We start from the raw sequence: 27,057 nt of genomic DNA on the forward strand, positions 1-27,057 counted from the left end.
TATATCTACTGAGGCCAAGTTGTGACCCCAGATCCGAACCATGAGGCAGATATAATTAGAGGGATCAGAATTGGGTGGGGTGCATATGGCAGGCATTCTCAGATAATGAATAGCAGACTAGCATTGTCGCTGAAGAAGAAAGTGTACGACAGGTGCATCTTACCAGTACTCACCTACGGGGGGGAGAAACTTGGAGGCTCACTAAGAGGGTACAACTAAAATTGAGAACGACTCAGCGGGCAATGGAGCGGAAAAGGATAGGTGTAACATTAAGGGACAAGAAGAGAGCGGAGTGGGTCAGGGAGTGTTAAAGACATATTAGTAGAAATTAATAAGAAGAAATTAACGTGGGCAGGGCATGTAATGCGAAGGCAGGATAACCGCTGCTCATTAAGGGTAACAGAGTGCGAGGATTAATATCAGAGCGCCTTAAGCCCACCGAGCGCTGAGGACGGCGCTCGGAAAGAAAGAAAGTGAAGAAAAAATGCCCCCCAGGTGAGATCCGAACCCACGACCTCCAGAATACCGGTCTGGTGCGATAACCACTATGCTGCCGGCGGGGCGATTTTCCCCTTCCCTTTCTGGGGTATTTATGTTTAGGTGTTTTTGTTTCCTGTGCTTGGGGGTGGTAGCCAGCGCCACTGGACTACTCGGGGTGAACGGGACCTTCTTTTTAACCCCCGGGCCGTGACTTCAATGTCTACGACATGCTGAGAGTGGTCGACCAGCGTTGAACCTTCTTATGCTTCCTATTGCACCAAGACTGCCAGAACAGAGGCCCTCGCTATGTGGCGCTGGCTACCACCCCTAAGCACAGGAAGCAAAAATACCTAAACATAAATACCCCAGAAAGTGGAGGGGAAAATCGCCGCACCGGTAGCGCAGTGGTTATCACACGAGACCGGTATTTTGGAGGTAGTGGGTTCGGATCCATCCTGGCGGGCACTTTTTCTCCACTTTCTTTCTTTCTTTCTTTCCAAATTCTTTATCTGTTTCAATGACCTACCACATCCTCCCCTTTGCTTACCGAGGTTTTCTTGACTGCCAACCGTTATTTCTGTGTTATATATATATATACATATATATATATATTGCAGCAAGTATGTATGTAGCGGACATGGAAGAGTAACTGTGACCAGCATCGATCATAACGGGCAAATCTCCATATGTGGGTACGCGCCAGATGCCGATGAAGCGGAGGGCGCTCTTGTTCAAGCTCAGCCTCGCGATAAGCTGGTCGTCTCGGCTCGCCGCTGCTGCGCTGACGCCTCGTTCACGAATAAAGGGGCACATCCTTCTACAGGAACGTCGAGTATGTCCTTTACATATATATATATATATATATATATATATATATATATATATATATATATATATATATATATATATATATATATATAGATATATATATATATAGGGTTTGGAAATGAGGGGCTCGTTAGAAAATACAGAAAGAAATGCCGGCAGTCTACAACGCCAAAGAAGGCATAGGGGATGGTTAGACTATTTTTTACCGTTAGTGACGTTACATTATTTTTTTATTAATAATTACGTGAGAAAGAAAGAAAGAAAAACACGCGCCCAGAGTGGGGACCGAACCCACGCCTTTCGGCGTTGTAGACTGCCGGCATTTCTTTCTGTATATATATATATATATATATATATATATATATATATATATATATATATATATATGTATGTAACAGTAGCCTTTGACGCAAGTCTCAAAAAACCAAAACGCGAAGGTTTACCAACATTTCCACTGGAGGCGCAGTCTTCAACGTAGTAACTATTTCGATGAAGACTGTTCATAATTTATTTATTTATTTATTTATTTATTTACAGAATACTGCAGGCCCATTTAAGGGCCCCAGCAGGAGGGGCTAGAATATAACACTGCACACAACTGTAATTATGATCTAATATCTGTTTGCAAAAAGCAAAAGTTTGAAGTTTAGTTTTGCTGTCAGAATAAACGATTTATAGTTGTTCACGGGGTGGTTATATTGCAGCATTCCTAAATTTCAGTTCACCATTTTCTAAAAAGATAGATCACGCCTATAATACCTTCCAATAATAGCTATCAGGATTTTTCACTGTTGCTCTCCGGCCTGTTTCCCGGCTTTTTCACAGATTTACTTCTGCATCAATGTTCAATAGCATGCATAAGTTTTTTGCATGCGAGCATAAACGCTCCACGGTTTTGTAGTGGAGTTTTACTAGGTGTTTTTTTGTATTTTGTTCGCCCTTTGCTTTATGCAATTTGTTATTGTTATCGGAGTTTTGGGTGTTTTAAAAAAACAGGTGATTTATGTTTCCAGATTTGAGGAACATGCCTTCTATGACCTGCCAGCACAGATCGACTATATACTGAACGAAACCGCAAACCGAGACCTTTTCTTCATCGGTATTTCCCAAGGCACCCTGTCACCCGTTTCCTTAATTTAGGGTGCACTGTCAGAAGATATGGGGAGTCGACTCCAGAGAGCCAACAAACCCCACCGAATCTACAGGGCACAGGTGACAAAGGGGGTGGCCGTCTGATGTGCGGCTTTCGCCGACTAGAGCGGCAAGAATGAACAAGAGCCTTGAACGAAAAAAACAACACAGACTTATATTTACACAGGCAAATCACAAATACAAGCACAAGGTAACGGATCGATAATTTCTGACAACTTAGATGGAATTCGAATACAAGAAACAGTCCAATTAGACAAGATGATACAAACAGGAGCGTACGTTAACAAATGAATATTACGAATCGGAGCAGTTAACTAAAAGAAAATGAACAGTTCGATGCATATGAGAGACAGAGTCCCAGCATATTCACCGACCGGGCCGGACGATGCACCGCTGTCGGAGGCGAGTCGGCTACCTGGGAAGCGTGGCTTCGCTGTAGGCCAGGCCGTCCGAGGCGATCACGGTCATTCGAGGCCCGGGAGCACGTTGGAGTCCTCCAGGGTGCGGGTCACCGATGGTGTGATGTACAAACTGGCAGGTGCAGTTGTCAATCACGACGTCCAAACGTAGCTCGTTTGCTTAGGCGCGGCTTCTCTTTTTATAGGCGCGCCGGTGCGGAGAGGGAGAGCACAACACACAACGCGCCCGCCGCCGTGAGCGCATAACTTCCCTCTTCTCCATTCTAGAATGATCGACGCTCTTTAGAACTGGCAAGGCCACCCGTGCCTCCTCGAAAGTACTGGAAGCTTCGACGAAACCCGAGCGGCGGAGGTTTTATTTTTGTTGTTTTCTTGCCGGCGAGCCGGCGGGTGATCATGTTACCGTCTCTTCGTTCGAGAAACTTCCAGCCTTGTCTCGGGCGAATAGAACCGAATGGAATGAATCGAACGACTGAAGAAGAGTTAGGCGCTGTACAATAAAATGAAAAATTTATAAGGTACTTTTAGACGTCGTACGCTCGAGTTTGTGACACAGCCCCCCAGTTTCAGAATATTATGCAATAATATTCTCAAAACTCACAAAGTCGTGCGTTCGCGTCGTTCACACTTAGTGAACAAAAAAGGCTGTGCCTACTAACACAAAATCAAGTACAGCCCAATTTTCTTCATAAGAATAATGACAGGTACAGAATTCGCGTACAGAACAGCGGTTTGGCGCAGATTTCTCAACAAATACACATCCTAGGGACAACTCATAAGTTTAAGAACAATACAGTTCTAGCGTTCGAATTGAGCCAGTGCCCATAATAAATGTCTGGCCAGTAGTCATTACAAGTGCGAAACTCATGAAAATACATCGTGCGCTCCAGTGCGAAGGTCTCGTACAATGAGTGTACATAAGTACTCAGAAATACATACAATGTACTGGTACAATGAAACTGATAAGAAACATAACTAATATGTTGTTCACAAACAATAACATGCACCCGCAAAGTTCACGAATGTCACCACTAGTACCGCCAACAATACATGGCATGTGCACTGTATAATAGTGAAAGTAAAATTTACGCAGAACGCAACTAGTACGTGAATATACACTGTACAGCCAGAGTGACAAAATAAGTACAAGTTTCGCATACAGTACGACAGAGAAACAATGAATACAACGTTCGAGTATAGAGTACTCGACGGGAAAATACAACTTACACAATTCCACTCATATCCCACGTGCATACCTAAATTTGCATTCTTCATGTTTAGCCCGTGTCTATCGGGCGCTCGCGTAACTGCGCCTGCGGAAATTTTCTCTTCGGAGAAGTTACTTTCCAAATGTCGCACGGAGCGACAAACTCTTTCGTGACAGCCGTGATACCGGGCTCGCGAAAATGTTTCACTGCCTGGGTCTTCACCTGGTGAACGATCGAGTGGCTAATAACGGCTTGGCGCTTCTTCCCACCTGTCCGTCGGGACAAATGGCAGTAGAGATGTTCTCTCTTACTCTTGAGCCCAAACCTGCACTCTTTGTTTCGGCAGCTCAGCTGCTTGCCGAGTTTCTGAAGGCGTGCTTTCAAACGTTTTTTCTTTCGACGACCTTCGGCACTTATTTTCCTTCTGTGCGGCTCCGTCGCAGGGGGCGCAGACTTTGGGCGCCGGAAATGTGCCAGCTTCGCTTTTTCCGGTGCTCCAGTTGCGACAGGCACGGCTTCGCCTCGATCCGAGGTATCGAATCGGGGTTCTTCTTTCGAAACAGCGGGTGGTTTCTCTCCCACCGCTGAAGTCACAGGATCGTCGCCGACGCTTATGTACGGCGAGTTCCCTCGGCGGAGTGTGGCTCCGCTTCGCACGGGGGTTTCAAACTTGACCTTAGAGTCGGTCTCTTTGCTCCTCGAGCTGTCAGTTACGCACGCGGCGCTAGTCTTTCCAGAGAGTTCGCAGTCTCGAACTGGGTCTTCCTGCACAATGAGCGAGCAATTACCCGTGTCATTCGGAAAGACAATGGTTTCCTCGGGCACTCTCCCCGCAATATCGGGTACCCCTTCGTCTAGAGGGTTCGGCCCCGACGTCGTGATGGCATCCACAACCGGGATGTTATCTCCATCCTCAAGCTCCGCATCCCCTGTAGGATCATCGTCCTTCCAGGTCTGAAGTGATGCGCTTTCGCACAATTCTAGAGGCGTTTCTTTCTTGCTGATTGCCGATATTTCCTCCTTGCGGATCTCGGATGAATCCGCCTCTTCCCCTCCGGAGCTATCCTGGCATTCCTTTGCCTTCTCACGGTTAGTACTTTGGCCACTATTCTCATCTCTCGAATTTTCATCATTGAGTTCATCTTTCCGATGGAACTCATTTCGCACAATCTCTGTGCTCCTATCCATGTCTTGAGATGCGGCAGCCACAGCTGCCTCTCCAGCCGACTCATCGGGGTGTGGCTCCTCAATAAGTGGCTCTTCCACCTCCACGGGTGGCGGTTCTTCTGGGGCAGTTAAAGTTATCGGGTCGTCGGGATCCCTGACTCCGTCGATGTTGCCGAGGATGAGGTCATACATGGACCTCTCCATGCAAAGGGCGGTTACGCTTCCCGTATAGTAGGGAGTCTCCACCTCGATCTGAGCTACCGGCAACTCTCGCATTGAGCCATCCATAAAGAACACTGGGTTTGTTTCCCCAGAGAACTCCTGCTCTCGGACTAAGTCCGTTCGCACAATAACTGTGCTGGTGCCGGTGGAGCGCAAAACGGTAATGGTTTTGCCTGACAATTTTCCCTCAGCCACCGGCACTGTCTTCGACCCGAATGCCGTAATGGCACCGACGACGTGAATTTTCGTGCCCCTTTTACGCTCCTCAGAGCCATCAGTAACATCGTACTGTCTGGATGCCTTGGGAGGTGCGCATTTGCGCAAATCTTGGCGCCTTTCATCGTTGCTGCTCCTGCATGTCGCAGCCTGATGTCCAGCCCGCCCGCACTTAAAACATCTGGAAGCACTACTTCTCTTAAAGCTGCTCCAGCAGTCCTTGGCAATGTGCCCAAACTTGTTACAAGAGTAACATTTCAGCGGGGGTTTTTGGCTGGTCCTACTTCGGTCCGCTAGCGCGTTTCCGAAATTTACCTTAACCTTTTCAAGGTTGGTACTGAGACACAGGCGCCTATTCTCTCCTCTTATGCTCCGATCTGCTGATGAGCAGTCGAGCTTCAAACGTTGAGCATCCTCATGTGCTCCTGTTCTCTCTAGCTCCTCTTTGCTTGCTTTCTCCTCTCGCTCCAACTGAAGTTGTCTCCGAAATTCTTTCTCTCTTTTCCTCTGAGCTTCTGTTCGTGCTGCCTGTCTTGCTCTCTTAACTTTCTCGTTTTCTTCTTTTCCTTTCTGAGCTACCCACTTCCGCAGTTCGGCCCCTGAGAGGCCCAGCTTGCAGCCCAACGCTACGATTTTCTCTAAATCCATGATTGCAAATGTATCGCAATCTAGCCACAATACTCTAGCCTCTAGCTAGGTATATCTACGCAGAGAAAGTTTACAAGAGCACCAACTTATAAAGATAGTAGCAACCTATGCCAAAAAAAGTTCCAGGCTCTCTCTCCTCCCTACCGCTCACATCAGACGTCCTGTCGCGGACGCCAGAAATTGTCACCCGTTTCCTTAATTTAGGGTGCACTGTCAGAAGATATGGGGAGTCGACTCCAGAGAGCCAACAAACCCCACCGAATCTACAGGGCACAGGTGACAAAGGGGGTGGCCGTCTGATGTGCGGCTTTCGCCGACTAGAGCGGCAAGAATGAACAAGAGCCTTGAACGAAAAAAACAACACAGACTTATATTTACACAGGCAAATCACAAATACAAGCACAAGGTAACGGATCGATAATTTCTGACAACTTAGATGGAATTCGAATACAAGAAACAGTCCAATTAGACAAGATGATACAAACAGGAGCGTACGTTAACAAATGAATATTACGAATCGGAGCAGTTAACTAAAAGAAAATGAACAGTTCGATGCATATGAGAGACAGAGTCCCAGCATATTCACCGACCGGGCCGGACGATGCACCGCTGTCGGAGGCGAGTCGGCTACCTGGGAAGCGTGGCTTCGCTGTAGGCCAGGCCGTCCGAGGCGATCACGGTCATTCGAGGCCCGGGAGCACGTTGGAGTCCTCCAGGGTGCGGGTCACCGATGGTGTGATGTACAAACTGGCAGGTGCAGTTGTCAATCACGACGTCCAAACGTAGCTCGTTTGCTTAGGCGCGGCTTCTCTTTTTATAGGCGCGCCGGTGCGGAGAGGGAGAGCACAACACACAACGCGCCCGCCGCCGTGAGCGCATAACTTCCCTCTTCTCCATTCTAGAATGATCGACGCTCTTTAGAACTGGCAAGGCCACCCGTGCCTCCTCGAAAGTACTGGAAGCTTCGACGAAACCCGAGCGGCGGAGGTTTTATTTTTGTTGTTTTCTTGCCGGCGAGCCGGCGGGTGATCATGTTACCGTCTCTTCGTTCGAGAAACTTCCAGCCTTGTCTCGGGCGAATAGAACCGAATGGAATGAATCGAACGACTGAAGAAGAGTTAGGCGCTGTACAATAAAATGAAAAATTTATAAGGTACTTTTAGACGTCGTACGCTCGAGTTTGTGACACACCCTTACCTTCTTTGCCATGGTGTCTGAGAAGCCTGAATACAATGCCAAGGTATTATTGAAGTATTCAACCTTTCGATCCCGTGATGAACAGAGCAGTGAACAGTGGTGTGGTTATCTCAATCGACCTACATATTCGAAAAATGGATACTTTTAGTAATATGTTGTTAGGAAAACTTTCGTATTAATAGGCTGAATGAGACACGGAATGGTTTGCGACCTTTTTGAAAGAGCAAAAATGGAGGTGTTTTTTTCACCAGTAAAACCTAATGTATTTACCTAAGAAGTAAAGAATGGAATATTCTCAACTTCACTGTAACTACGTATTGATGAAAAGTAGATTGCTTTTGGCGTATTATTACAGTCACCTGAGCAGCTGATTTTTATAATACGTATTTCGGCATAGTTTAAAAAAAAGGTTACATCTGATTTCTGTTATTATTTTAACAAGCATTGCGGACGGGATTTATGTTGCCACTGCAGCCATGCGAACTGTAAATAACAAGTATTATAACTCACAGTAATATTAGATTCGCCTTATTCACTACTTTCGGTACATCATTTTTGTGAGAGCTCTAGTACATAGGATTCTTTTCAATCGGTTTATTTCCCAGAAATACCTCTGGAGGGGTCCATGAGGTAAAAGCAGACCTAACAGCTTGACTGGGCTTATAAACTTATACCCGACAGTCGCAGTATGGCGCAGAAGCATTTTGTACAAACTCCAACATTTCAAATGAAACATATGGATAGAAAACTGCCTTTTACACAATGTAAAACATTGGACGTAACAGTTTCAGTACATAATTTCGCAAAAATGGAATTTCACAGGTACAAACAAGGTGCAAATATAACACGTCAGAATGCTCTCAAGTATAAAAACTTTAAAATGTGTAAAATGTATAAGTATATAGAAATGTATTAAGAGTATCTATACATTTTAATGAGAACGAAATGTATAAAAGAAGAAATAACTAAAGAATTAGGGTAGCAGCAAAACTATTTTCGCGGCAAGGAGTATTGTTTACGTTTAGCAATCAACAAATGGTGTTTTCCAGTTAACTCTTTGGTGGCTAAAAACAATTTATCTGTAATAAAAAAATTAGCCGCAAACTCGTATCTACTCCGAATTACTGGCTAGTTGTGCTCTTGAGATTTCAACTTGTAGTTATTGCGTAATTTCCGCAGGTGCCAATTGTTTGTGATACGGGTATTTATAGAGTGAGTTCGGGCCTGGAGTCATTCCGAATGTATGAGAAAGTTTTTTTATTGGTATCGAGGAAAAGTAGAAGGCGCGCGGAATTCGGAAGACCTGCATGTAATTTGCCTTGAATATGTTGTAACGTGGGAAGGAAGTGCAAGTGGAAAAAGAATAATCAAGGTTTCGATATTGCGAACGAATTTCCTTTGTAAGGTGAGTAGTTTATTGATGTTTTGTTTAGTTTTGTTAGTTCAAACTAAGCTGCAGTAATTTATATAAGAGTTAAATAAAGCATTGTAGATGTTCAGTTTTACTTTCCAGCGAAGAACCGTCGCGGGCGCCGTATCCCGCCGGCTACAGAAAAGAGTTTATTACAGGTGTTATCTTTATGTTCTCACCAAAGCTGGGATTGGAACGTAACACCGAGGATCTTGTAATCATTTACTAATTCTACATCATGTTTGGCATATTTGAGCTGATATCTCAGTTCAACTCATCTGTTATTAGCTCAAAATATGTCTTTTGTTTTCGTCAGATTGACCTAAATTCGGTTTCAACTTGATCAATGTAATAATTTATCCAAATCCACGTTACGTCTGAGCATTATGCTATTTTTTATCAGGACCAGAAAGAAGTATAGTGCGGCCGTCGGCATATACTTCAAATGTTGCTTTTAGGCCAATGTTCGCAATATAATTTATATATAAATTACAAAGCAGGGGACCTAGCACGCTGCCATTAGGAACACCATTTAAAATCTGTAGAAAAATAGACTGTTCACTAGAAATATGCGCTGACTGCCCACTGTTTTCTAAATATGATTTCATAAGTCTTAGGTACTTCACAAACTGCTGATTGCGTTACCTTTTCAGCTAAAATAATATGGTTTAGACAGTGGAAGGGTTTACTAAAATCAATAGGAAATGCTGAAGTAAACTTATTGTTTTCTATAATTGTGAATATGTGCTCTTTAATAGCAAGGCTGTTTCTGTGGACCTTACTTTCTGAAAACCGAATTCTGCGTCCGTAATGATATTTTTTTTCTTTCAAGATAATTAAACCTATGCGAAAAGATTACTTTTTCTACATATTTCGAGAAGACTGGTATGACAGATATAGGGCTGTGATTTTTAGGATCATTTTTATCTCCGTCCTTAGAAACTACCGTTACTCTCTTCATTTTGACCAGAAACGCAGCATTCTGAAGAGTTAAATTGCAAATATTAGTTAATATGCGGGTAATAAATTCCAGGACAAACCTAACATGTTTAACGTAAATGTTGTCTATGTGTAATGCTTTGTTATTATTTATGCTCCTGAAAGTTCTGTATACTTCGAAATCATCAGTAGACACCAAAAAGCGCTTCCAGCAGGACCACTATTACGTATTTGGAGAGCAGTAGTTTCCTCTGTTCGTACTTCAATATTTGTAAAGTACCTTGAGAGCCATCTATTGATTTCCAGACAACGTCTGGTTGTTTTGAACAAACGTCTTAAAACAACTGCTGGTGATATGTTGCATTAGCTAGTCTTAGCAGATTATTTATTTTGTTTCGTGCTTTCTTGAAAGCTTTCAGTGTCTACATATTGCATCTTAAGAAAGAGATGATTTTTGCTGTTTTTTTTTCATTTTCTTATTTTTAAAAATTTATTTCTTTTATTTGTTCACAGTAATTTATGGTTTCCTTGTTTTCTTATTACGCGAGAAAGGCTTAAAAGGGCTGCATACATTTTAACGAATGCTGCAAGAAAACTGAAATAAGAAAGATTCTGATCTGTTATTCGAAGAGGGGAGTCCAGTTATAAGGGATAACATCTAAGTTAAAGGATTCGAGCCTTTTGGGCGATATATGTTGTACAAGGAATGGTTTACGTTTAAAGTTTCTGGTTTGATTTTTACTATGATTGAACATAAATATTAGAGAATGATCACTATATCTGATGTATTCACTCCGTGGTCGCTCAGAAGCGTATCGGCATTGGTTATTAAGAGATCAAGGCAACTTGAAGTGGCCTGAGTAATGAACGTTGGGGTATTAATCAAATTTACGAAACCAGTGGGTTGTAACGTCATCAGTAAAATACCACCCATGACACTGTCATCCAGTACATTTACGTTCTATTACGTTCACCGATTAGAAAAAAGTCGTTTTTACTAACATAATCCAAGAAGTTCTCAATAAACTGCAGAAAATATGGTATGTTCCAATTTATCGGGCTGTATCTTGCCCATATAATTGCTTTATACATTTTAATGTCAGCATTTTGTAAGCCTTACTTGTAAAACTCGGAAAATAATTCGGAAGATCTGGAACAGTGTACGTAGATAGCAACACCGCCTCCTGGTATACTATTATATTCATAATAGTATATTCGTGATTTTAGTAGGAATTATGAATCGAACATAATGCCCCAGCAAACAAAGGGAAGCGTTTTTACTGAAAACTTATTATGGCGGTAATAGCAGCATCTTTTTGACGATTTATACACACGCCGATTTACACGCCTTTTACTAGGAAAGACTTTTGGAAAAGCATACGGCGCACTTACTTAAGGAGGAAGATAAATATTTAATAAAACTAAAGGAAAGCACATTTGAAGTGGTAAACAATATCACTTGCAATACAAAGTCCCTTATCATGTTCATGTAAGACAAATGATTGTGTTTTCCATGTTCAATAGGTTGTGATTTTTGTAGCAAGCGCATATTTTGTCCAACTCGACTTTGGAAATACGAAGTAAGTGCTGCCAGTGCTGCGGGGAAAATTCATTCAAATCACACTTTTTCTGAAATGAATGCAGATTGAGTTAGGTTATGGTGTTCAAATTATTTTACTTTAATTTCAATCAATTTCAATTCCCTATCGGCTTTTGCTGCCCAAGACCAAAGTCGCGACCTTCCATCTCCCCTGTTTTTGTTTCATTTTTTCTTGAACAGTGGCAAGTTGCACTTTGTCCAGCCGTCTCGTCGTCCTATTTGTGTTACTATACCCAGCGCGATTCAATATAATGCAGTTCAAACTAGTTTCATTCTACATATGTTTCAACATTAGTTCGAATAAAATGGCGTTTAAAAATTGTGCACGATGTGATGCCGTTATCAATAGCGAAGGTATTATGAAAAGTACAATTTGATGCAGTAAAACCTAGCCGTGGTAACAAAATCCCACGCGAAAGAAGATGTTTTCACAAACTGGAGTATTCGGTTGTATACAAAATAGTCATAAAATAGTACACACCAAAAAGTCGAGAAAGTGCACAAAAGAAGTTTGTATACTCTAAAGATAAAACGCTTTCTTGTTCCTTCGTCCCCGAAACGCTTACTCCAAAGAATGATTTTTTTTTCGGTATGAAGTAAAAACCATTACATGTGCAGACAATTGCAGTGTATATATAGCATGGGTATCGCCCCAGTAAAATTGCGCTCCTTTTTACCTAGGTGAAGGCGTTTGCTGGGCTAGCACCATTCTACAAGTTGGCTAACATTGCAGTTCCACCTTTGGCAATATTTGGCCCGTACATGGAGAGACCATTGGTAGGTATACTTTTATATTATACATTTCGGTAGTTTCTTGCTATCTCCCCACATAAGCAGTAAACGCAAGCTGTTCTAGGCAGTTTGTTGGCATAAAACTTTTGCTATAATAAAGTATACTAGTGACAGGTATATTTAAAAAATGCATAAGTGAATACGTAAAATTTACCTGACGAGGAAGAATTACTGCTTGAGTAAGGTAGGAGTGCGGAAATGGTGATCGCAGAAACACTTGGAACATATACTGAACTGCATGAGAATATATTGATATTGTTAGAGAATATATCGGTTTGCCTTCTCGATTACCAAGACATTGTCAATGCCATGGAGTAGGAAGATGGAAAACAAAAACGTTTCTTCAGACAAGGTATTAACTCATAGTAGGGCATTTATTATCGGTACTACCATGAATGTGGCACCCATCACAAGTGAAGGGTTGTTTTAGGCCATATTTTTACCTTAACACAGCAACAACAAACAATCCTCATAATGTCTCGGTAGCACAGTACGTGTTTTCTGGTTATTTTTTTAGTGTGCTCTTTGCAACTGATTCGGAATGTTGTACACCGAAAATGTTTTTTTGCGTGTGCGCATAGGCTCCCCGTTTTATATCGTGCCTTTTCTTTTGTGCCTACTCCGAACTATAGCAACGTTTTGGTGAGCGCCGAGTTCGTATTGTTGGTTATCTTTGGATGCTGCCTTCTTTATTTACTAACCTAATTGTATTCGGTTCACTTTGTAATTCTTGTGCGCAAATTTTGTGTGTCCACTATACAATCGACTTTTCTTTCTTTCTTTTTATTGTCTTCCGACTTGAACTTTTATTGCAAACATCGGCGCTAGTAGTTGTTCTGCTATGTTTTGTAACACGTGAAATAATATTGTAAGATGTGTAACAGCTCCCTTTTTTACACCCCTTGCCTAATGCCCTGTAAAGGGCTTGTAAGCTATTTTAAACAAATAAATAAATAAATAAATAAATAAATAAATAAATAAATAAATAAATAAATAAATAAATAAACAAATAAATAAATAAATGAATGAATACAAAATAAATAAATAAATAAATAAATAAATAAACTTTTTAGGGAAAGGGCTGGCTCAGAGGCCTATAAGAATGGTAGGGAGGAAACGGAGGGGGTAAAATTAAGTCAGGCTCAGAATGTCAGCCTCGCGTGCGAAATCCCAGAGGGAACGCAGGACTCGGGCTGCGTGCGTGTGCTGTGCTGGCGAGATCCAGTATTCGTACTTGGTAACTTGGTGGCGACGGCACGCGCGAATAGCCTCAAGTTCAGGACACTCCCATACAAGATGCCGCATAGTGGGGCGGACCCCCAGGTCGCATGTTCGACAGGTGACGTCGGGATGGGAGGGCTGAACGTCCTCAGGTTGCTGGCGTACAGGACGAGGGATATAGGCTCGCCATTTAGCAATGACCTCATCGGTGAGTGCCGCTCCAGCTCGAGCCTTATGGATAAAAACCTCATCAGCACGCGGCAGTCCGCTCGGCAATGGATGGGTGTCAAGAGGTTCCGATGCGAGGAGCACTTGCCGTCCGCGTTGCTTTAGGAAGTCACGCTGGTCGTCGGGTTAGTGGAGTAAACTGGTGGTAGTGAACCCGTGTTCCAGCGACGGCGAGCGAGAGTTCAGAAGCGCGCTCCCCAAAGCGTGAGCGGCCTCATTTCCGAAGCCGCCCACGTGTCCGGGAACCTAGGTCACATGTACGTCCACATTGCTTTGTACGGAAAGTGCAGGGCAACTGCTCTTAATTTGATGAGTTATGCAGCCGTGCTGTGGAATGTGCTGTAGTTTTTTGATGGCCTGAAGGGAATCTGTGTAAATGGTAAGGCGCTTCCCTGCGGGAAAGGCGCCTTGAGACTCTTGTTGCGATAACAAGTCCAGGGCCATGTGAATAGCGCGCAACTTCAGTTCACAAGACGTGGGGCGCTCCTGATCATTGTACTGGAGCACCAGGTCACGGCGCACATCACATTGAGGGTGGTAGAAAGCAATGCCTGCGCGGTGGGTAGTAGAATCCCAGGAGGCGTCTGTGAAAACGGCTGCAGGATCGGCATCAGCACGGGCAGCCTGAGCGGATCGCTGGAAAGCATGGGACGCTTTGGTAATCTTTCGGGTAGTAGGATTGAGCCGGCAGACATTTTGATCCTCCCATGGTGGAATCATTGGAGGAATGTTTTGCAAGTCGGTATGGTGCACGGGGGAGTCCAGCAAAAGTAAACGTTGACCAGAAAGAGTCCAGTGCGACGCCTTGAGTGATTCCGCCTCCACTCTTTGATAGTCGCAGCTATTGCAGGAAGACGAGAGAAACGATGGAGCTCTTCTACTCGCGCGTGCCGAGGAAGGCCCGTGATAACACGCATGGATGCTCGGTGCAACACCTCTAGTTGTTTGGTTTGAGCCTGAGTGAGGTCAAAACACGAGGCTCCGTAGCAGACTGGGGGAAAAACGTAGACGCAGCCAAATCTTCAAATTCTGCACTGGTGATGCCTTCCTTAAGAAGTATTGTTTGCACGGGGTTTCCATGTTTGCGCTCACCGTTGATGGCTCGAAACGTTTGCCAGAGTTTTCGAAGGTCGGTTCTTTCTCCAAAGGAGGCGCAGTGGTCGAGCCGTCGTTCGCGAGGAAGTTGATTTGCGTAACGTCGAGCTTGCGCCGTCTTGTCTCGTACCTTGAGAAGGTCCACGTACCGCCTTCCACCGGTGAGGTAAGCATGGTGCAGCTGCTGCCTAGTATTCCACAGGTTCAGTAGATGTTGATCGCGCGTGGGCAGGTTCCCATTGACAGATATATGCCGGGTTGAGTCTTCCGCTACACGCAAAATTTTGACGTGGAATGGCATGTTCATTTCGTAACGCTTAAAGTTGGCGCAAAATTCGTCCCAATTGACAGAATTTGTGTGGCGCGTATGCTTTTTTGCGTTTGCAATATTAGGCTCCAACCAAATTGCATAATGGTCGCTACCCATGGTATCGAGCCCGCATCGCCACTCACGCACAAGACCAGGTCTGCTCCACGTTAAGTCAGGGGATGTGTCCTGCTGGCCCGCGTGAAGCCCATGTCGAGTTGGATAAGCGGTGTCGTTCGCCAGTACAAGGCCAGCAGCCTCAGTTTCGTCTCTAAGGCGCTTCGCACGAACGGAGTCCCGAGCATACCAGTCACGATTCTGGGCATTGAAGTCCCAATACATGAGTATGGCGTCACGCGGATATTGCGCACGAAGATCCTGCAGCCACGCGAAATTTGCTCGTCTGCGCACACTTGTGCCTGGACGTATGTACACCGATATTGCTAGCACTGTCTTGCGTGGTGTCAGTTTACATCTTACTGCTACCACCTCCTGGTAATCTGTACAAAATGCCGCTGTGTTCAGCGGCGCGTGAGGTACGTCATGACGAACAAACACTGCGGCTTGTGCCTGAACCAATCTTTCCGAACTGTCGTGTCTCGCGGTGTGCACAATAGCAGGTTGAAAGTAACCCTCGAAGCCTCTAATTCCCGGTTGAGTACCGCTTGTCTCTTGCAGTAGAAAGAGAGCGGGGTGCCCGATATGGCCAAACAGCAGGTTCAGTTCATTGGAGCATGTCCCCAGGCTGCGGCAGTTCCGATGGAGGGCGTCCGGACATCTTGAAATAGTGGTTGAATCCAGATCAGAGGTAGAGGTGTTGTTGAGGTCGATGTTTCGGCTCATTTAGACTACGGTTGAGTGGCTGAAGCGAGCTGTGGCAACCGATCAAGTATCTGCTGCATGAATTGCTGCATTGTGTGCTGTTGTTGCTCCATAGGCTGCTGTATTGTTAGTTGTTGTTGACTCTGCATGGCGGCGAGGAATTGCTCCAAGTGTATGGTGGAATGAAAACTTTCTTCTTTGGCGGTGCTGGATACCCTGTCCAGACGGTTTTGCTTTTTGGCAGAATTTTCAGCAAGGGGGAGGGGGGTGGTACTGTCAGGGGATCGTGGCTGAAGTTGGTCATGCGCCTCTATGTGGTCCAGCTCTTTCCGCAATTGTTCCTCTCTGCTTTGCCACACCAGGCGGTGCTCTTTACGTTCCTTGGCTTGGTTGGCAAACTGGGACTTCACAGTTTCAAGAGATTTTTGGAGTTCTGAAATTTGTTTTTGCAAGTGCCTGATCGCCGACGCACAGTCCCGCTCAGCTTGAGTTTCTTCTAGTGCCAATTCCTGCAATGCCTGGTCAATCTCACCTTGGCACGGCGTGATAGTGTTAGAAAGCATGTGTGAAATCGTTGCTTTGCGAGCGGCCGAGGCGTATGTCCCATCTTGTGAGACCTCAGTAGTTTCTTTTAACGACGCCGACCTGGCAAGTGAGGATGATGTGGCAAGAACTCTTGCCAGTCCTCTGGTGCGACTTTATTGCTGTGAGCCGCCATTCAGAGTGGCGGATACGGGACCTACCCTTGCTGGTGGCGTTTTCTTGCCGGTTAAAGGCTTCTCGTTTCGTGCACTTTGGGTCCGTGGAGAGGTGTCCTCCTTCATTGCAGTATGCGCAGAAGGGCTTTCCTTTGTTGGGACACTCATCTGGACTTTCAGGGTGAACAGTGCCACAGGTGGTACTGTTAATAAATAAATAAATAGATAGATAAATGAATAAATAAATAAGTAAATAAATAAATAAATATACATAAAGAATCAATAAATCATTCTGCTTACATTTATGAAGGTTATTCGACACCTATCAGGAACGTTTAGCGGCTACGTCGTTTCGCCATATTTGTTTACTTTTATTGTTTACTTGTTTACTTGTTTACTGTATCTTGCGAAATAAACAAACTGGGCCCAGAGAATAACTGTCTCCTTTCATAACCAAATGTTTCGAATAAAATGCGCGGTCAATTAACAACAAGCACGATGGTTAGGGTTTGTGGATATCTTGATATTTGCGTATAATAAAATATTGATATAAAAAAACGTGGTTGTATTCTGGTACTGGTTTTCTGCTTCCTTGATTACCTTCTTTTACTCTCAATATGAGTGTATGCCGAGGTGGCATTGTGTATATTGTCGTTAGCAATAAGTTTTAATTTGGCTGATTAGGAGAGTTTCGTTTAATAATGCCAATTTTGTAATCCGATTGGTAGTAAGAAGTACTAATGTGATTTCTGTGTTTTACACACCCATGTGGCTGATATACCTTCTATCTTGGAGTTCATGGAATCCTATTTTAGTTACATTACTAAGCACAAATATCAAGCCATCATAAGTGTTTACTTTAACATAGACATTATTGCGTTGTGCCCAAATTACTGCAGATTTTTATGTGTTATCGCAATGATTGGGTTTTCTTGTTATGACCAGGCGGCCCACTTTCATCACTTTGGCAAAAGAAACATTGATTGATTCATGTATTGCAACCATTGACTCCTTGCTAGTACAGTTGGGAATTACATGCTGCTATTTCACCGACCACCTAGGCCATTACCTTTCATGCAGTAAATCTATTTTTAAGCGTAAAGCAGTTCACGTGTACTCAACTGACTGTGTTACACAAGAAAGAGACTTGAGAACTTTCTCGCAGAACTTTACTACCAGTACAAGAGTAACGTGTACCCGGAATTGGACGTTAAGAAATTTTATGAAATATTTACGTCAAATTTCAGCAGCATGTTCTGGAAGCACTTTGTCAAAAAAACTTAGAAATCTGAATCATAGTCTGAAAATCATAATTTTTACGAGATTTAGGTAGCTGCATCAAGCCAAAAACCAGGCTATACCAAAAGTTCCCTAAATTAAGAAATCCAAATACCCTAATTCAAGAATCGATAAAGAAAGTAACGAACATCACAATGCACGACATCATTGTTTAAAAAACAATTTCAATCACATGGTCGACCTGATCACCTGGGGAGGAAGATTCGCTCGGTGAATGCGAATTTACTCATAAAATACTTGTGGAAAACAATTCATGCAGTGGGGCCGAGTACATTGCCTTTAAGCTTGCTGATTCTTTAAAAAACATTCTTCACTCCTGAGTCTAACCCCGGCACCGAACAGGGGAATTTTACCTTACAAAGGTTCTCTAACCATACATCTCTAGTAAGGTTTGCGAAAGCACATCAGGTCTTTGTTTTCAGATATTAATTATAGTTGCGGTTGTGATGCCCACAATATTTACGTTCGGCCTGTTAAACACGTTATTGACACAATTGAGATTCTGCGTACGTGTTTATTTAATTGTATGTATAAAGGCAGCCACCGTTCTTCCGAGTATGTAACTAGCAAATGTAACGGTTCTTCATAAAAAAGAATGGAAATGAATTTCGGAAGTATAGACTTATTAGCATTGAACCAGTGTATTCAAAAGGCTTCCAGATGACAATCCTTAAGTGATATTTCGCATTTCCCAACTCCCACCGCGAGATGACAAATTATGAATACGAATTTAGCAAGGACAGGTGCCGTTACGGATTTAGGAACTCTATTGCCGTCTGTATACGGCGCGAGTGAAACGTGCGTGCAGTGGACATTATTGAATCTGAACGAATCTTACAATTCTTTGCCCAAATTGTAAAACACAGGGTCACCAAAAGCCTAAAACTCTCTTAAGCTTCCAATGAATTCTACCTAGCGCATGTAATCATAAAAGTCAAAACGAGAGGGATGCTGCGGATGTATATATTGGACTATTGTGAGCATATTTTGATTGTGGTGGGCAGAAACGCGGGCGGCTGGAAAACCCATGTTTCAGGTGATATCTATGACGCGTTGGTAAAATATTGCCCCTGGCTAAAACCTGCATTTAACAACAGCTGCTTTCTCAAGAGTATTGAAAATCGTCAAAATTCCACTAGACTCAACCCAATTTCATGCAAGCAAGGGCAACTCAACGCTTGCATGCACCTTCTATGCGAGGCTCGCTCGAATTTCCTCTATTCCTACAACTCATAAAAAATAAACATGAAAGAAGTTTGACCAGCACAGCAACGTTCTTTGTACTGCCAACAATTCATCTCTACACAAGTCCCGCTATTGAAACGGGGGGTAACGGCTAGTGTCTGCCAGTCAGGCGCTGCATCTGCATTGTCATTACGAGTCGGTAGATCCGGGCGCGACCGTCAACGTTGCCATGGAGAGGTCGGCTTTTTTCTTTCTACATTTATGCTGCATAAAGAAACGCTAACGCAGGAGTGGGATTTTAAAAGCGAAACTTCATGGTGCACGTGGTTGATAAAGCCCCCGCTTCTAGCCATCAGCCTGATTGCTGAACCCGGTTCAGCTTGATGCACGCACCATACGGCGCCAGCATACATCACCTTACTGTTTTAATACATGCAATAGAGGTTACATTTTATTTGTGGTGCTTTTGTACATAGTTGCAGTCTAACAGTGGGCATCTGTGTGCTATGCAGAGCCTTGTGGAAAGAGTAACGGGCTACAATGAGATTCTTCCCAAGGATTTTGTACTGATGGGCCTCATCAGGTTCCTGTGCTCATCGTTGACCATACGAACTTGCGCGTTTTTGGGAGATACGTTCAACAACCTTGGAAGCAAGTACATTAACAAGGTAGGTACAATGTTTAGCACGTGATTTGTAAATAAAAAAAATGGCGCAATAAAAATATGTTGCTTTGCAAACATGGTTCTAAAATGACCAAGTTTCTGAAAAATATTTTAATGCGTGCTCACTTGACATTAAGAATGTTTATGAAGGTAGGTTTAGCGTATTAGAAAAAAACAAAAATGAGTATGCATTGCACAATCCACACACGAAACGCCTCAGAATTAAAAAAAATGTACAAGATTAATTAGCAATGCTGTGGTCAAGATTTAGACAGAGTGTTCACTTTTTGTTAGAAAACCTTTGTTGCGGAAAAATGATACCAAGGAATTTGGAAAAATTCAGTGAAGAAAAGGAAGTATGATAGAATCATAATGAAGTACCATACTACGGGCCCTTTAAAATAATTTTGTGTCGTCCTAACTGGCAGTCGTTGCTTGCAAAGTAGTAGAATCAACATTTAGATATATATCATCCCACTCGGTGTATAAAGAATTTTCTGTTGCCTAGGCCAGCAAGGGTTCGGCTTGCTCAAAGGAGAAAAAGTGGACGCGGCAAAATTTGAATCTTTCAGAGGGTCATTCAGCTAATGGGCTAGGAAATATGCTCCATCGCAAATTACGGCAAACATGTTTTGCTTCGTGCGCTCCGTGGACTGCGTCCAGCTTTCCACGTCATGCTTCTTCACAGAGTGGAAAGGCACTAATTCTGCTTGTCTTGCAGATACCTACGAATCCTGCGAATCTTGCCTACGAATCCATTACATAGTGCGCGACGTATTAATCGCGTGATGAAACCAACATGCAAGCGTGCTTAGATAAGAAACGTCCCCTTACATGTCCTAGTAAAACGCAGTGGTCACCAAAGTTGCAATACATGCAAAACAAGATATGAACACCAAGGTCCTGTCTAATGTCTTGGACAAGAGATATGATGTGGATTTGTTATCAATATGGGCACGCTATTCAAGAGCAGTATAGTCAGCATAAAGATGCGTCCCTGTACGTATATGTATTATTAGGAATGAGCGCAGTCAGCAAACAAGAGCAAGAAAAATTTCATAATACAGTCAAGGTTCGTGCTGTCTCCTTCATGTTGTGTGGTAAACAGCGTCACGGAACATTCGTTTTTAGAGGCCGGGAAGGCGGCCTAATTTTTTAGCCCTATAACAATAAAGTGGCCCTCACACAGCTCATTTATTGAGTGGCTGGAAAATCAGCTACCATAAAAAAACGCACCTATTATTATCTCAATTTTTGCACAAATTCCCATTATATGCCGCACGGGAAAATGTGAGAAAGTAGTTCTGCCCTTTTATGGTTTCGTTTCTGAACCTTTCACCAATCAGATTTTTTTTTGCAACAAAGCCTTCGCCCGCAGTGTTTTAAAAAACGAGGAAAGAAGTAAAAAATTTCAATAAAATTCCCGTTCTAGTTTCGTCAATGGCAAAATCAAACGGATTCCTTGAGGTTGGTGTAAGCCAGCAGGGTGCCTTTAGTGTTCCGAAAAGCCAATCACCATCTTTTCCGCAGTCACAACAGAGGTTCTGCGGCTGTTCGCGTTATTGCGAAATTTTTAGTTTACCGCAGGGCTCGCTTAGCGACAGTTCTCGCAAAAACTAAATTACAACACTGTTCCTAAAATTGAGATCCTTGTTTCTAGATGAGAGAATAGTATTTATGGCCAGAACCATGCAAGAAATATAGCAGTAATTCATGCAGAATCTTAAAAGAGTCTGTACAATACACCTGATGACGATGTTGTTGCAGAAACGATTGTATGAACGGAATAAAATAAAATAAACCAATGTGGGCAGCCCCTTCGAGTACTGAAAACTAGGCTTCGATGGACGGCCGTGTGGTCTGCAATGCTCATATAAGACATAAAAAAGGCACCAACCACAGAAAGAAAATAAAAGAATGACGTTTCGCTTCCCCCCTGAACGGGAGCCTTAATAGCAAGCACGTGACCTAAAAACTTTGCATAGGCGTAGGGACGATTGCCGTTTGTGCGGTTCAGACTGCTTTTTTGTTTTCCGTGTTGCTATAGATTTGAGATACAGCCTACAGGTGAAGTCCTTCTCGGTGGCGACAATACGTGCCATGCCCCAGTTTATCGCATGCTTAGACAATTATGCTTGGTCCTCGAGGGCATTAGCGGTTATGTTTCCCTTGTTTACATCATTACAATGATCTTTTAGCTGTTTTTCGGAATTTACAGATACCCCTATGTATACTCTATCGCAATTCGCGCATGGCACTTTATACGAAACTTCGGGAAATCGGTTTTTTGGTAATCTCTCTTTCTCCGTCACATGAGAGTTCTTTAGCTTCTGGTTAGGAACATCGGCAACGTGCACGTCATACGTGCGCAGAACACGGGCCAAAGTCTTACTAACTCAAGGCACGCACGGTATGCTGCTGCAGAAGGGCGATCCAGCCTTTGTTTTACCGAATTCACGAAGGAATCCGGGTAACCGCTTGCAGACAGGTCGCGACATCATGTTGGACGTCAGCCGTGTGGTCAGAAGCTGTGGAGCAGATAGTGCGGGTGCGTTTCATCGAAGAACATTGATTTCATTGATTGATTGATTCATTCATAGATTGATTGATTGATTGATTGATTGATTGATTGATTGATTGATTGATTGATTGATTGATTGATTGATTGATTGATTGATTGTAGGGTTTAACGTGCCGACGCAACGCAGGCGATGAGGCGCGCCGTAGTGGAGGGATCCGGATTAATTTTGACCACCTGGGGATCTTTAAGCTGCACCGAAATCTCGTAGATACGGGCGTTTTTGCTTTTTGTATCCATCAGAAAAACGGCCGCCGCGGCCGGGAATCGAACGGGCCGCCTTGTGTTGAGCAGCCCAACGCCTTAGCCACTGAGCCATCACGGCGGGTTTCATTAAAGAAGACATCACGGTCCTCTAAGGTAGCTCCCCGTATGTGTGCTTTTTGTAAATAAATACAGTAGAAGATGATAAATTACCACCACGATTTAATAGAGCGTCCAGGAAGGGCAAGTTCCCGTTGTTTACTTTTTCTACTGTAAACTAAATTATTATTTCAATGGAGTTTAAGTGATGCGTAAACGAGTACAAACCTTCTGTTTCAATTATCAAAAAAGCAGTTTTCTACGTAAAGCGCGAAAATCCTCGGGGATGGAGTAAAGGACAAAAGCTCTTGCCCTTGTCAAAATGCCGTCTATGACCGAAATTGAAGCCCCCATGGCTGTACCATGAACTTGTTTGTAGAAAACACCCTTAAACACGAAGAACGTGTCAGAGAAACAGAAGCATAAAAGCAATACAAGGTCCGGCATGTCGATGGGCGTTCTTTCCTGGAGAACGGGGCAAAATCGAGTGCGTCTTTGCCTACTTGCCTGTAAGGAGGGACCGGATGAATTCCACGACGTGTTGTAACGGGGTACCGGCCTTGTAAATTTAGGGAACACCTTAAAAAGCCGAAGCCGATTCGTTGTGGGTCCAGAGCTTAGGAAAAAATGGCTGATTTTGGTCTGAAATGACCCGCAAGACGTCAGGAAGCAGCTTCTGAAAATCCTTTTGTAGCGTTGACGTCGGGTCTTTGTCAAAGCGAGTATCTGTGTCTCCGTCAGAAAGCAGCACCTGAACTTTTAGTCGTAGTCGCTCCTGTTCAGTAGGACAGTCGCATTGCCTTTATCTGCAATTGGAACAGCGACGCCCGTATTATCGCGGAAGCTCTTGATAGCACTGCGTTGATCTCCAGGGGCCGAGATTTACGAGCACGGGGGCGCAGTTCAGAGAGAACACCTAATGCTCGGGTGCGGGCTCCGTCACATCGGTACGGTTCCACACGGGTGACAGTTCTGAAAGGCAAGAGCGATCGCTGCTACTTCGCACAGGATATGAGGGGTAACACATAGGTCTTGATTGATTTTAGGGTTTAACGCGCCGACGCAACGCAGGCGATGAGGCGCGCCGTAGTGGAGGGCTCCGGATTAATTTTGACCACCTAGGGATCTTTAACGTGCGCCGAAATCTCGTACACACGGGCGTTTTTGCTTTTCGCCTCCATCAGAAAAGCGGCCGCCGCGGCCGGGAATCGAAACCGCGACCTCGTGCTCAGCAGCGCAACGCCGTAGCCACTGAGCCACCTCGGCGGGTAACACATAAGTCTAAAGAAGACACCTGGTCAACCCGCACTCTCTTTTTTCCGGGTGGAAAAGGATGTTAGGTGGGTCTAGGTGTATCTGCGAAACCGGTGGTACATCGTATAGGGAGAATAGAAAGTTAGACAGCCGTAAGTGTATCTAGTTGGAAATATATGATGAAGGGAAAGGGTGTTGCATATGTTTGTGTGTGGAGACTGTGCGAAACGCGGTTGTCACAGGAGCGGAGAGAGGAATGAGGCGTTGGTACCTGAGGTAGCTGTGACGGCAGTGGTGGTGTATATCGGTGTAGCGAATGTGAATGGGATGGTTGGGGCGGTGGTTGCTTCCATTCACCCATAAAGGTCTTTGAAGCTGACAGCGATAGGCTACCTCTGAGGGGTTGCAAGTTTTATTGGAAAGACATCAAGCTGTTCAGTTCTTGCGTAATACCCTCAGACGGCTGATATTGAGTCATTTTAGCTTTTGGTTAAGAAAGCGAAAGAAAATTGAAAATGTCCATTTGCAAATGACCTGTTTTGTTCAAAACCCTCAGACCCGGATGCGGATCTACTTGTGCCACAACCCAGCAGGAACATCCATGAAAAATGTGATACACTTTGGTCAGGTCTGTATAAATGGCTTCTAAACGTTCATTTTTTCTGCATGCAAACGAGATGCTTTTATTTACCTAACACTATTAGTCAGCCATAAAAATATAGTGTCTGAGCAACCCCCTGCACTGAGATCCCGTCGGCAGTGAACTAAAAAATGCCCGGATTTTTGTATCTACAGATTTTCTGGTTGGAGAGAATTTTATTGATTTTGTTAAGAACGTTTTGTATTTAGCGACTTTAAAATATTAAAATATTTATATCTTCATATGTAAACGTGTGAACTGGAAGGTAGCTGTTTTGCAGGGTATTTCAGCTACAGGTTACTTATATTCCTCGTATTTAGACCTATGATACCGAAGCAGCATCCTCATGAACAAAGTAGGACTCAGTCAGTACTAGAGAAATTTTCAGACTACAATTTTTTTTAATTAAGAAAGTCAGCGATTTAACATCAGCACGCAGTAGAGTCAATATATTTTCCGTCGTGATTACCAAGAGGGGCACACGATTTTGAAACAGGATAATAGGCTGGCTATCTACGTTTCTGAGTCATCGAGGAAGGTGGAGACATGACAAGGAGTGGTGTACGGAGTATGGTTGCATTTCTTCTTTTGTGAAATGCTGCTTTGGAAGTTGGGAGTTGCACTAGTAGCCTTTGTTGTGCAGTTTTTTTTTTGTAGCTGAGAGATCGGTCATCATTCTTATTCTATTTGGTACTTTTGACTATATTCCTCTTTTTTTTAATATTAACTGGCAATGTGAAAAATTTCCAGTCTATCGTCTTTTGTTCAGACACATTTATTGACGAGAAATTGTAAAGGCGAAGCCGGGTTAAACAGGTACAGCAGTGTAAGGCAGATGCCGTACGTAGGTCAGTTATAGCGGTAATGACCACTCCCAAAAAGTTCCCCGCATTCTCCAACGTAGTGCATGCCCCGCGTTGTTCTCAGCGCGCTCACGTCTTTGGCAAAGTACGCTAATATTTTGTGCAGTATGATTGGGGCTTGTTACATGGTTGTGATCGAGAAGACGTAACAAAAAATGACGTTTTTTTTTGTGCCGGCGGTTTTATACGGAGCATCACTGTAAGAGTGCCAATAAATATGCAGCAGTTTTAACACGCTGTTTATATTACAGCTCGTAAAATCAAAAAGATCTCAAAAGTTTGATTATGGGGCAGCAAGAAACATGAAGGTGTACGGACAGGTAAGAAAATTTGTTCATCAACTGCTCTTTGATACAGGCGTCTCCAAAGCTTTCCAGTTTTGTTGGTTGCTTCAAGAAAAGTATAATGCATTTCAGCGTAATCAAACAAAAAAATTTATGTATTTGTTTTTTTAGTTTTAACGACACACCTCTGTTTTAGCGCAAGATTAGGGTAAAAGGTTGCACTCGGCATTCCCACCACACCATCCTTTTCCACCTAAAAACGATAATAACAATCCGCCAAAATAAATGGATAACTTTCAATTACCTCCCAAGTAGTAAAAGAAACATTAACCGGGAAATACAGGAAACAGGAGGGCACAAAACGCAGGGCGCTCAAAGTTGCAACAAAGCAATCATTAAAGAAAATTTACGAAATCTTATAGACGCTTCATAATAAGAAGCTCTATAATAAAAAAAAAACAATGAACACGTACAAAACTAACATTTAGGGCTAAAGAGCACGTCACAATAAAACACATCTTTGAGGCAAAAATTGCTCTCTGTGAGAGGAAACAAAGTGCTGCAGCAACGGGATAGTACGCGCGTTAACATCACATTTACTGAAAATTAGGCAATATACAGATTCGGTGGTTTATAGCCGTTCACCGGCAGATTAGAATAGGTTTGGTTGCAGAAAGCAAGTTCTGTGGTGGCCATGCAATCTGGTGGGTTGCTGGAAGACAGGCTGACATCTGTTATACCAGCAAATCTCGCATATTTTTGTAGGTATGGACTGACGTGAGACAGAAAGCTGATAAAAAAGTTTGTTGTTCTGTTTTTAACTACGCAAACTACAACTGACCTCGGCATAATTTGTCATTGTTCAATCTTCGAGACAGGTCGTTTGTAAACCTTTCAGTTGTTTTTGGGGCAACATTGGTTCTCTCGATGAAAAATCATCTAAGGCGAACCCTGCAAAATGCAATATACAAATTAGGCTGTTCAAATTCGTTTCAATACGTCTGTGTATCATTTTGTTCACAAAGATTTTTGCATCTTTTCCATTGCTGTATCACTGCTTGAATTTATTTTCTATACCTCAATAATTAAAAAGACATAATCTTACCCAAAATTTTAGGTGAACTGTTTGATAAACATTTTGCTTTATTGACAAATATTCTCATCACTTGACCGTTTTTAACGCAGGTGGTTCCTCCTGAATACAACCTTTCAAGGGTGGCTACGAACATTGGACTGTTTTCTAGTCAAGGAGACCAGTTTGTGACTCCAAAAGAAGTCGCCGACTTGAGAGCTCAGCTTGGTAATAACGTGAAAAAAGATGTATTTATTCGGGACCC

At 43.4% G+C, this 27,057-nt stretch overlaps 1 pseudogene; it reads left to right on the forward strand.

Annotated features, from left to right (window-relative positions):
• The window catches only part of LOC144143186 (lysosomal acid lipase/cholesteryl ester hydrolase-like), a 52,794-nt pseudogene extending 32,408 nt beyond the window's left edge, over positions 1-20,386 (forward strand).
• The last annotated feature ends 6,671 nt before the right edge of the window (positions 20,387-27,057 follow it).

Source organism: Haemaphysalis longicornis, unplaced genomic scaffold (assembly GCF_048455015.1).
Source record: "Haemaphysalis longicornis isolate Haplotype H1 unplaced genomic scaffold, Haemaphysalis longicornis Haplotype H1 scaffold_6, whole genome shotgun sequence".
Taxonomy (NCBI): domain Eukaryota; kingdom Metazoa; phylum Arthropoda; class Arachnida; order Ixodida; family Ixodidae; genus Haemaphysalis; species Haemaphysalis longicornis.